The 12565-nt window shown below is 34.3% G+C and overlaps 1 pseudogene; it reads right to left on the reverse strand.

The window, feature by feature from the left end:
• Window positions 1-9436: 9436 nt before the first annotated feature.
• LOC125210729 lies at window positions 9437-12419 on the reverse strand (annotated as a pseudogene).
• Between the last annotated feature and the right edge of the window lie 146 nt (window positions 12420-12565).

Raw genomic sequence — 12565 nt, forward strand, 5'->3', positions numbered from 1 at the left:
ATATTATCTCAAAACATTTATATGGTGAAATAATATTATAACAATATATAAAACTAAATATCAATTTTTAGTTAATTTGGATAAATATATACTATAATAGTATTATTAGTTATTACCTAAAATTAAACTTGAATTATTAGTAAATATGGAGTAATAAACTATATTAATAATATATACTCCATATTACATCAATAAAAATAAAATTTAGTGGCTTATAATTAAAATTAAACATATCATAACTAAAAATTATTTTAAAGTATAAAACTAAACACAAATTATTAATTTGTGGGTGAAAAAGAGAAGTTCCTGACGGTGGTGTATCTCCACACCCTCGGCGTGTTGTCCTCGGACGGCTCCATGTCCCTCTCGACCTCTCCTTCATTGTCCAAACTCTCCACTTCCGTAGGTTGAGTATGGTTGCCATACATAGTTCTACTTTTCTAGACTAGTTTTAAGAATTGGAAGTTTAAAAAGTTAGTGAAACATTGCACTCCTATTGATAAATAGTCGAAAATGATAAAATAAGACTCAATATTTTGGGATAGGAGTATAAATTATTGTTGACTACGAAGTAGCATTTGGTCTCCTTATGATTTACTATAATAAAAGTAAATGAGATATTATTAGCGGAAGAATGAAAAGGAAAAATGAGACTTTTATTAACGGAGATAGAGAGTATAATATTGTTAAGAAAACTTGGATTTACACACTTTTTTGACTTTTAAGGGTGAAACTTAACTGTTATTTATAATATTCGAGTGGATTATCCCGAATTACCTAGGATTTAGTATTCCCATTGGAAGATTGCTTCTATACATGTTTCGAAGTATCTCTAGGCCCAACATGTGGAATAAATTATTAGCTTTTTGTGAATTTATCATTGATTTTTGGACAGAAAAGATGGATCAAGCATGATGATCGCTGTTACACAACTATGAGACGAAAGTCTATGGCAACCTCGCCCCACTTGGAAAAACAATTATGATAGACGCGTTATTAGTACTTTTGGTCAAAATATATGTGCATGAAGACAAAAGAAGAGGAATGAACACACAAATTTGAAAATTTTAACTTTAGTGGAAAGGGTTGAAAAACTTGGTAGATTGTGCATTATTTTATTAAACTAATTTGGAAAGGATGGAAAATTTTGGTGTATGGCGCACTTTTAATAAAAGAATTTGTCAAGTGTTGCAAGACTTCTTGGCTTGGCCCACTCGCTTATAAGAATTTATTTTATGAGACAAATTCGACGTATGTTCACGTGTTATGACTGGACTTTCAAAATTATTATGGACTTATGATAGTGGTAGCCTGGTTAGGTGAAGTTAGTTAATGATATACACAAAGATTTATTAAATCAGCTCAGATTGGGCTTGAAGCACTAGTATAATCCAATAGGAATGACTAGCCGATCTTGAGTTTATCCTTTTAAATGGGCCATGAGTTACCAAGTGGGCTAAAAAATTTCACTTGCCATTTACTCAAAGTCATGGCTAAACATTTTTATGCAGGTCCGATCGATAATAACCCACCCAATAGAGTCAAACTTAAAGGTAACTTATTAAGAAAATCTTTGATACGCGAACACAAATCCTAGCAACTAAATGGTCATTAACAATACTCATTTCTCAAAATAAAATAAATAAAGTCGAACTATACGGTAATGTCGTCTCATTATTAAGGTGGTGGTAGAATTCTACGTTCATAGAAGGCGGTCGGTGCTCACTTCGTAGCCATATACTCGGTGGGACCCATATGTTACCTACGACCACCATTGGGCTTGGAGCACGGATTCTCGTCGATCCCTTAGTATACAAAAAATTGTAATTGCTTTTAAATTAAAATCTTAACGGATTGTGTGTACAATCAATTAGGTAGAGAGAAAGAGACAAAGTACCTGCAAATGGCTTTAACCCTCACTAGTTAATCCTCAACCTTCATTAATTGCGTGATTTGTTTGGGAGTTGCCACTACATCCATCCAAAATAGATAATCAATTAGTAACAATCAAATTGCTCGAGTTTATTTGACTCAGTCTCATTCAAGATATCATTTTCTTGAATGAGTAAATGCAAATTTTATTTTAAATATAGAAAGATGACAATTTTAATTAGCAAATTAAAAAAGAAATATGGACAGCTTAAATGTGACGATATATACTAACGTTGTGAACCACCGAGCATGTGCAACGCATGTAGGAAACGCTTGTGCAAGTGCGGCGACCAACACCTCCTCGCCTTTCTCTTCTCCTTGTTATCAGGCGGCGCAAGACCTAACTCCGGGACGAATTCTTCGTCCCTCAACTTGATCGCTCCCCAGCGTCGCAGCGCCATCAGTTCGATTATCCGCAGAGAGTTGCTTCATCCTCTGCGCCTGCAGCTCCTGCCTCGACGCCTCCGTGGCTGATCCAACCATTCATCAATTAACTAATCCAACGCCTGTAGCCTCTAATAATACCACAAGTGTGTTTCAAGAAATTACCGTTTGTGAGAAGTTGCATGCAAAGTGGAAGCTCACGCTTGAAAGCCTCAATCTTGAGCTTTTCTTCCTCCAAACAAGCTACGAATTCTTCCAGCTTCTGTGTTTTTCCACCAGAGCTTCAGTGTTAAGACTGAGTTCAGTTGATGATGCCATCTCTATTTCATAGATAGTTGCATGAGTTTATTTTCCTCTTCTTTTTACAAACTGCAAATGAAAAAGGATGCATATATATAGAGGAAATGCTACTTTTGTTTGGGTGGTTGTTGGAGGGAAAATTAAAGGGGAAATCTTGTGACAAGAGCAAGCAAAAAATATGTAAATAGATAAACGGCTTGAGATTTTTTGGATAAAGAGTCGATTCGCTCATCATTTTAGAACGTTTACCTGAAAATATAATTTCGATATTGAAGTAATTATCATTTAGTATCAGTCGTTTCATTTTTTGGGATTACAATGTCTTGCAAAAAAATTTGGCGATCGAAATATCACGTGCAGCGAAATTACATGTCCATTGAGTAGTCAATGTGTAATTTTAGATAATGTGTAACTTTAGATAATCAACGTGTAATCACGTCAATATACTGATCACTAGAAATTTTTTATAGGACATTCTATTCCCCAAATGAAACAATTGATATTAAATGGTAATACTCCCTTCGTCCAAAAATAAATGTTCCTTCTTTGTCCGATTCGATTTTAAGAAATTGTTTAACTTTGTAAAAGAAAGTGGATAGAAAACTTAGTGAATGTGTACCTATTTTTGTATATTAGTTTTATAATAAATATGATGAAATAAATTAGTAGAATGTGATATTGGACATTTATTGGCGAACAAACAAAAAAAAATAAAAAGTGAGACATTTAATGGTGGACGAAAAAGTACTTAAATGGCGGGACATTTTTTTGGGAAACATCCCGAATGATGAACAAAGATAAACCTTTACCATATATTTTTGCAGATAGTAAAAGCCAAATGGTTGTAGTTAAATAGGATAAATAGGAAATATACCTAGTTTTCATCCTCTTTGAACAGCTTTAGTTTGTTAATACTTACATTAGCTGTGGGTATTGATTCTTCTTGTTAGCCTACTTTTCTCTTTTCCTTTTTCAAAATATCTGATAAATTCCAGACAGTTAAAGAACAACTCTTTATTACCAGAATAAGGTTAAAGAAAAAAGAGACATAATCCACTTTTATGACCTGCTTTAGTTAAAGATTCTCACTCATCTCAAATTTGAAAAGGTGAATAAAGCGTTATTAAGCAATCGAGTTAAAATACAAAATGCATCGTATTCTTTGGAGAGGTTGATATAAAGGAGCTGGAAAATGAGGTTTAGCAGTCTGTTTCATTTCGTGTCGTAAGGCTTCAGTTACAAGGCTCAATCCACTCCTTTTTCTGCAGATTCTTCCTCTTTTCTCTTTTCATCTTCCCCCTTGGTCTTTAATTTATGTTGCATCTTCACTTTTTTGGGATTTCGAAAACATTGTTTAGCTTTAAGTCTGTGCCCGAACTCACAGTTTCTTTTTGGGTTGCACTGATGTATAGTAAGTGAATAAAAATTTTGGGGAGAAGAAACTAATCTGAATTTTTTTTGCCCCTTTAAGGGGGATAACAATAGTCTCCGAATTTCCGTTGGTTATATTAGAAGGATAGATTCTGTAAAAAAAAAAGGGAAATTGGGGTTCCCAATTTATTGCTTAAATTATTGAATTTTTTTTTAAAATTTTACCCAAACATTGGTGTTCAATTTAGTTATTGGTTCGGATGATTCATTGCTATCGTTTTATAGATAAGAAAAGAAACAACATTCTTCTGAAATTACAAACAACATGATAAATTTTTGGGCCAGAAAATTTAAAAAACTAGATCCCTCAGTTTTTGATTGGATGACCCAACCCCAATAATCAGCCTAACATCTTAATTATTGGGGGAATTTATTTTGATTGATGAAAAAAATATCAATTAAGTTGACTCGAACTTTCGACGTATTGATTGAGGGAAAAAAATTTTCACATGCTTTATCTTCTACCCCAAAAGTTTTAACTTGATTGTGGACCCCCTTCCCCTTTAAGTACTTTTTTTTGAAAGTTTAAAGTTTTGGGTTAAAAATTTTAATTAAAAAAATGTATTAATTTTAAAAATAAAGAAAGAAAAGATAATATTTTATATTTTTAATAAAAAAAAAAAAGATTTGAAATTTGGTAGGTTTAAAAAAAAAGTTTGTTATTGAAAAAAAGAAAAAGGAATTCTTAAGGGGGCCTTAGTTTTTTTAAAATATATAAAACATACTTTTTGGGAAAGTGATATTTTTGTTAAAGTATAAGGGTTAATCAGAATTCTTTACAGTGAAAAAACTAAAATATGTTATCACTAGAAGTTTTTATATAAGATAACCAAATAAGAGAAGAATATACATCACCTCTAATCATTAATCATAAATAAACATTTTAATTTGAATGACCCTGAAATTGATTGTTGCATACTTGCATGGAATGGGACATTTAAACCACACACATCTCGAAGAAAGTTGGATATTATTTTTTACAAAAATTGCTTTCTTAAAGATAAAGCATGGGCCCTAGTCCCCAATTAAAAAACGAAACCCTTTTTTTTTTCATATTTTGTTATGCTACAAATTTTTAAATAGGGTTGAAGTTCAAAAATATGTGCATCACAAATATTAAAAAACTAAAAAAAGGAAATATAAACAATGGAATTATTAAATAAGTACCAAAACTGAAAATGGGGGTTCAAAAGGCCCCCCCAATTTACTCTCGTAGTCGTGGAACGCACTAGGGATTTATTTGGGGCCCCTTTATAAATTCACAAACTTTGATCTCAATTATTTCAATTTTAAATTTTAATTTTAAAACAATAATGTTATTTATGATATTTTTTAAAAAACGTGTTGGGTTCAAACAAAGTATTCGAGAACACTCCATTTTCCCCCCTTTGTGGGAAAAAATTGTTAACTTTTCCCTCAACATCCTGATTAGTACTAATATTTTTTTTTTATGGATTGAGTTGATAATCCTATATTATATTTAAATTTTATTTTTAAAATTTTTATTTTAAAGGTTTATTTAAGAATAATATTTTTTATATTTCCCGTATATTTATTTATAGGTATTTGATTGTAAAAAGGAAAAAAAAAAATAATTTTGTCATTCTCTTAAAAACCAATTTCCCCCATCCAGAATTAATGCTATAGGAAAAGTAACCTCTCACACTTTAGCTCTCCCCTTACGAAATTAAAACTTTGATACTATTAATTCCTAATTAATCCCAAAATCCCCTCCCCCCCTCCCTCCCTTTATTGAAAAAAAAAAAATATAAAGTATTTGCCATCCAAACTACATTTTCATTCTGAATCTCTTTATCTTTCATGAATTATATGGGAGGAGGCCCTGTAGACTTTTAAAATATCAGATCAATTAAAAAATAGGGAGGGGGGTAGACTTTAAAAAGAGGTTCAAAGTTTGGTCCTTTCCGCTGTTTTTAATTTTTTTCCCCGTTTCATGTTTTATTCTATTCTACTTAGTATTACTATATTACTTATCTTTAAATTTTTTTGTTTTGTTAAAACAATTTATCTATTTTTTTTTTTTTGTTTTTTTAAAGCAATTAAAAATTCTTTACATACGTTTATTACTTTTCTTTTTTTTTTTGTTTTTTTAAAAAATTTGATTTATTGTTTTTTTTAGTTTTAAAAAAAAAATTGGAAAAAAAAATTTTCTTTTCTTTTGCTAAAACAATTAAACAATAAATTTATATTCCTCTTGATCAAATTCTCAAAACTCAAAAATTTTAAAAAAAATTATTTTCAAACTTTTTTCTATTTTTTAATAATAATCATATAAAGAGATATTTATTAAAAAATTATTTAAAAAAAAAAATTGTAATTTCTTAAATTTTTGTGACAAGTTTCACATCTAAAAATATTTTTCTATAAAAAATAATTGAAACTTTATCCAATATTTTAGTTCAAAAAATCTATTTTTAAAAATATATGATTTCTTGTTTAGTCATTATTTCGCGTCTCGGTTTCGTATTTAAGAGAATGAAAAAGATTGTCCAAATTTTCAAACTCATTATTTTTATCCCCCAAAACAAAATTATACCCCAAGATTAAATAATATCTTTCCTATTTATTCAGCCTAAAACCCCCGTTCTTTGTAACTATTAAAAAAAAATTTTTTGAAGTCCCTAAAAAAAACTTAGCCCCCCCCATAGGCCATAGTCCTTTTTTTCTTCACATGATTACCTTATAAACCTCAAATTTTTTGGGAAGTTCAAAAAGAAATAAACTCTGGTGATTTCTTAAGTTGATCTAAATTCCAATAAACATTAAAAAGTGAAGGAAAAAAAAACAAAATAAAAAAAAAACAACTTGCTTCTACACCCCATTCCATATATAAGTAGCCTAATAAAAAAACAGACAGCAACCTTCCCTTTCTCCCAAATTTCCAAGCCAAATTTTTTCAATCTTGAGATTTAAAAGAAGAAATGAAGAAATGTGAGCTGTGCAACAAGGTGGCAAGAATGTACTGTGAAACCGACGAAGCGAGCCTGTGCTGGACTTGCGATTTGGAGGGTTCACACTGCGAACTTCCTTGTGGCGAAGCACACGAGAACTCTCCTCTGCCACGCCTGCCAGTCTCCGACTCCATGGACCGGCTCTGGCCCTAGGCTAGGCCCCACGGTCTCTGTCTGTGAGGCCTGTGCCAATGGCCAGAGAGACGAAGATGAGGATGAAGATGAAGATGACAAAGACAGTGATAGCGAAAACCAAGTTGTGCTGTTGTCTTTGCCTCCCCTTTCGCCTCGGCTTCCTCGACTTCCTCCGCCAAGGCAAAAAGATGAGATCATGGATGTGGTGATAGCACAAGATGAAGACAACAACTTTGGCTTAATTAACCATGTTTTTCATGTGTATTATTGACTCAGTGACTTGTTGTAATAGTTAGAGCAACCACCAAGATTGTACTTAATTTAATCACTTTAATTAATGTTATGCTTAATTGTTCAAGAATCTAATTACAAGCACTTCAAAATACTTGTGGATGGGAAAATGTGTTAACATTGTATCAAGATCACAACTAATATCTTTGATGGTGTGGCAGGACGATTGATGTCCTTGATTCTTTTTAATTTCAAAGTAGCATAAAATAGGAATCTTCCACTAGGATTATCAATAGAGACGAAAAGGAAACAAAAGTCCACGTGGAATCAACCAATGGAGAGGGAGAAGCGTTTGAACGGTCCTAAATTGATGAATGCTTAAAGCTTCAACATCAATCAATCATGTAATGCCAATTGAAGCTGGGAATGTGCATGAATCTAGCCTCACACAAACATGGATTTCTCATCCTACATCTGTCACATTTGAATTGATTTGAAGGAAAGATGGATATGTTTGACATTTGGATTATTAAGGTTGAATTCTTGGTGTAAGAGCCTATGGCTGTCTTAGCCGTCCCTGGATGTGATTAAGAGATTTGAGGTTAGATTGGAATTTGGGTCATTAATGGATACCAAAGACTATAAACTATTGGTATTATATCTTAATTATGGATTAAGGAGAGTGTAAAATAAGAGTGCCACCGACACGTTCACGTGCTTAACACAACACCCCATTATGCTACAATTTACAAGTTGCACACTTGCACTACTTCTATTAACAACACAATATGATCCAACATCTTATAAACCTTTAAATAATATAATTAGGGTCACTAAACCCGATTTATTTTAGTACATAATTAATTAGTATCCAATTTAATCTTTTCTGTGATTTTCTCTATACATATGATTCTCGGTCTCTAATTCGCAATTCTGCCTGGTTTAAAAGCTTAAACATTAATAAAACACCTTTGTTCACTGTTTTCATAAAAAAAATAAAAACTTTGAAGACGGTACAAATTTTAATACATAATTTATAATTTATAACAAAAAATTAGAAAAAGGAAGTAAGTGAATGGTGTTAGTAGAGAATGAACTTGTTAAAATTAAAAATGAACTAATTTTATAACGAACTAAAATAGAAAAAGACGACTATTATTTGGAATAATGAGGAATATGAAATAAGTGTATTTTTTAAAATTTTGATTAGAAAAACCAGAACTGTTGGATGATACCGACTGCACATGTGTACGGCGTCAAAATAACTAAGCCGTACAGTTACGATTGATGAATATGGATTATTAAATTTTCTAAATTAAAATTTTCTCGTGGTTGTGGTCTGATGTCCAAATTGATCTACTACTGAATAGTACTAACGTTTATGCTTGTGAAGATTCCAGTCCCAGATTCTTCTGTCCAAAGACAACATCCAAACCATGCCAACAACAGTTTTAGCTCAAGCAACTTACATCCCACATAGTTAAATTAGTATTATTCCCTCCGTCCGTCATTAGAAATCCCGATTTACTATATTAGTCCATCCACCATTAGAAATCCCAGTTCACTTTTACTATTAATGGTAGATTCACCTATTCCCACTACCATTCCACTCACGTCCTATTATAAAACTACTATATAAAAATGAATTTCACGTCCCACTTTCTTTTTCACTCACTTTCTTTTATATTTCTTAAAACGCTTGTCAAATTCAAATGAGATTACTAATGACAGATGGAGGGAGTATATATTATCCACTAATACACACCAGAATGAGGCACATAACATAGAGAAAATAGATGGTTTCAGTATGATCGCCATTAGATGAGTATATGAAACTGGAAGATGTGTCTGCGAAGAAGTCAGGAAGATAGCTTACATCACATCGATAGCATGACCATTCTCAGTATCTAAAACATAGGAAGGAAACTCATCAACAATGATGATCATTCAGCCTTCACAGAAACAACATACAGCAGCCAAAGGATAAGCCGAATGAAGTACTCAGCTTCTCTCACACAAACAAGTATCCATGATGAACGCCGCTCAGGAAAACAAGCCCTCTCCAATCACCAGCTCAAGAGATCTTCTCCACATCTGCATCGTGCAAAACCTAATGAACTTAGCTCGGGACTAAATCATTCATAGAGGGAGGAACATAGCATAAAGTAGTCTCTAAGATTGAGAAAGCCATGGAAAAACACGATAACTAAAACTACATGCCAATTTCCTTCCCTTCCTACCCATTAGGTTCCGGTCAAGCAATAAAGGCCTTCATCACCCCTCCACTTATCAATTCTAAAACACTCATAAACATCAGTAACAATTGTTAACGTTTACTTTTTCTTAAAGCATTTATACTAAAAGTATATGAACAAGGTCAGAAAGGCTTGGTTGGTTCATTGAGACAGGCAATAAATTGACAAAACATGATATGATGTTGTCATGCAGCGAAGAACAAGCATTAGATTAGCAATCATCACATATGGTGTTTTCTAGATAATCTAGTAGAAAAATCCCTTCAATATTCAATTCGAAGCATGTATATATTGCACATATTAGATTCTTTGGGCTATTCACAATCATGTCATCTATGGTTTATGCCAGTTTACCTGATATATCTCTAACTCAAAATGTTTTGGAAATTTGGACAAATTTTTATAATTTATTGCTGATTAAAATTAGTTTGTTCTGAAGTACCAGGAATGAATCAGATCATTTCATAAGCAAAATCTAACTACTTGTGGTATAACTCTGACCATGTATATTACTCAACATGTCATAACAATAAAGCGACATGCCTTCTCTTCAATCTGATTGTGTACAAAAGACAATATAGTTCAACTTCAATCAACTTTTGAGACCAAATCTCCAAGTCTTGACAGCTCTTGCTTATTTCAAGCTTTATCATTTTAGGAGAATCTCAATAGTATCAGGATTCTAATCTCCAAAAGAAGTCTAATCTTCAAATAGTTTTTTTATACTCCATTATTAAGACATATTGGTTTCTCCAACAACTACAACACCACCTTGAGTTCAATATGCATTTTTATGGCTGTTACCAAATATTTTTCAGCTACAGCAAGCCAAATTATAAAAGCAGATAACACTACATGAGTCAATTATTATTGCCTTCACTCAGGTCATGAATAGCTATTAGAGAGTGAACCCAATACTATATAGCTACATTCAACTAAATTTAGTTCAAGAAAGCCTTAGAGAGTTAGAGTGTGCAGTTTACAGATATCTCCTTTTGTGCTAAGACATATTTCCTTGGCAAATCTACTGATGACTCATTATTTTGTAGCTAGACATGAATATCAGTCTACTCTTTTCTTTAAAAGCTTAACCCAACTGTTTGCCCAATGTGGCCATCCTCTAAAAAGTTACACGAAACGAGATAAAAATTCAAATCTGAAACAGGTAGTTATCACTCTTCTAAATCAACTCTACGCATAAACATGCTTGTTTGGTTATCGGCCTGTAAACCAGCGCACGATTATATAATTTTCAGAAATGTTGGAGTACTAACACAGTAAACATAAACACCATTCAATACTTTTGTTGGTGCCATGAGTAGATTAAGAGGTCAGACACAAACACAATATCCAGGAGAAAAATAAAATTGGCATTCTGATTTTACGTCTGCAAATATCCTACAATCTCATCGGCTTACGTCCATTATTTCAATCAGCAGGGAACTTGATTCTACTAAGATTCACAGGCCTTAATAACCTTAGGCACCTATGAGATTTCTCCATCTAAACTTCTATTCAGCTCAGGTAATACTAACTCTCAGCCTCACTCTAAGAAATCAAGGTCTTACTTCAAATGCAACTCGCAACTTTTCCCACTTTCCCATTACGAATACTCATCCCGCCAACTATACATATCAAAGTCGAATCATATTCAATCTTGAAACGAAATTAGCTTCTTCTAATTGCTTGACTTCCACTATGCACAGTATATAAATAAAAAGTTGCATAGGTTGATGCAATCCTATGTCCTAAGTCCTAACCCGAGATAAAACAAAGAACGAATCCTCATCGCATCCAAAAAGTGAACTGATTCAGTGATTGTACTTCACCTGCATTATGATCAGAAGCATCAAGAAAGAGCGCTCCTCCTCCTCCGGCACCGGTTGCAGAGCCGAGATATCCGTATCCAGCGCCTTCCCCGAACCCCCATTTACATCATCAGAATCCGCATCTCTCTCATCGGGAAACCTCACCACAACCACTGGGCACACACAGTGATGCACGCAGTAATCACTCACACTCCCCAGCCTCCCTTTACTCCCCCTCCTCGACGCCCCGAATCCCCTGCTCCCCATGATCACAGCACTAAGCCCCAGCCTCTCCACCTCCAGGCACAGCCTCTCCTTCATGTCGTGATCCTTCACAATATGGATCTTGAACGGAATCGCCGCCTCCACCAGCGGCTGCGTAGGTCATCCGCTTTGCTCGTGGTGAAATTGTCGAAATCGTCCTCCAGCTTCTGCTGCGACCTCTCGTCGTCGGCGGCGTCGGTGGAGAGTCCACGGCGCCCCAATCGGCACCGTAGAGGACGGAGGTGGGGCGCACGTGGAGGAGGATCACGGCGTCGCCGGGGCGGAGGTAGTTCTGGACGGCCCACTTCACGGCGTGGGCGCTCTCATCGCTGAGATCGACGGCGATCGCGACCTTGCGCTGGGCGCCGGAGGTGGGGGTCCCGGGAGGGAAGCGGGGAGGCCGGCTGGTGGAGAACGGCGGCGGCGGGCGGTCGTTTTCCTTCCGATTGCTGTGTGGTGATGCCATGCAGTGAAGCTCTGTTTTGGGGAAAAATTGGAATTAGGGTTTGTGAGGGTTTTGATTAGTAAGCAAACAGTAAACAGCGATTGAAAATTTGATGACTGTGAATTAGCTACCGAGGAAGAAAGGTATGAAATTAAAATTGAAATCTTTAATTTAGGTGAATCAAGAATGAAAATTTACAACGATTTGAGTTAGATTGGACTGAGGAAGGAAGGACAAAGTAGGGATTTGGATGGGGATGGGGTAAAGAGGATGCGTGGCAGAAGAAAGTAGCACCCCGACATTGACGAGTCACAGTTAAAGGTTATCCATTTGAAGAAGACAATACTATATTCCCCAACTTGCAATCCAATTGAAAATGCACAATTTTGTCACAATTGGATTCAAGTG

Source organism: Salvia hispanica, chromosome 1, assembly GCF_023119035.1.
Source record: "Salvia hispanica cultivar TCC Black 2014 chromosome 1, UniMelb_Shisp_WGS_1.0, whole genome shotgun sequence".
Lineage (NCBI taxonomy): Eukaryota > Viridiplantae > Streptophyta > Magnoliopsida > Lamiales > Lamiaceae > Salvia > Salvia hispanica.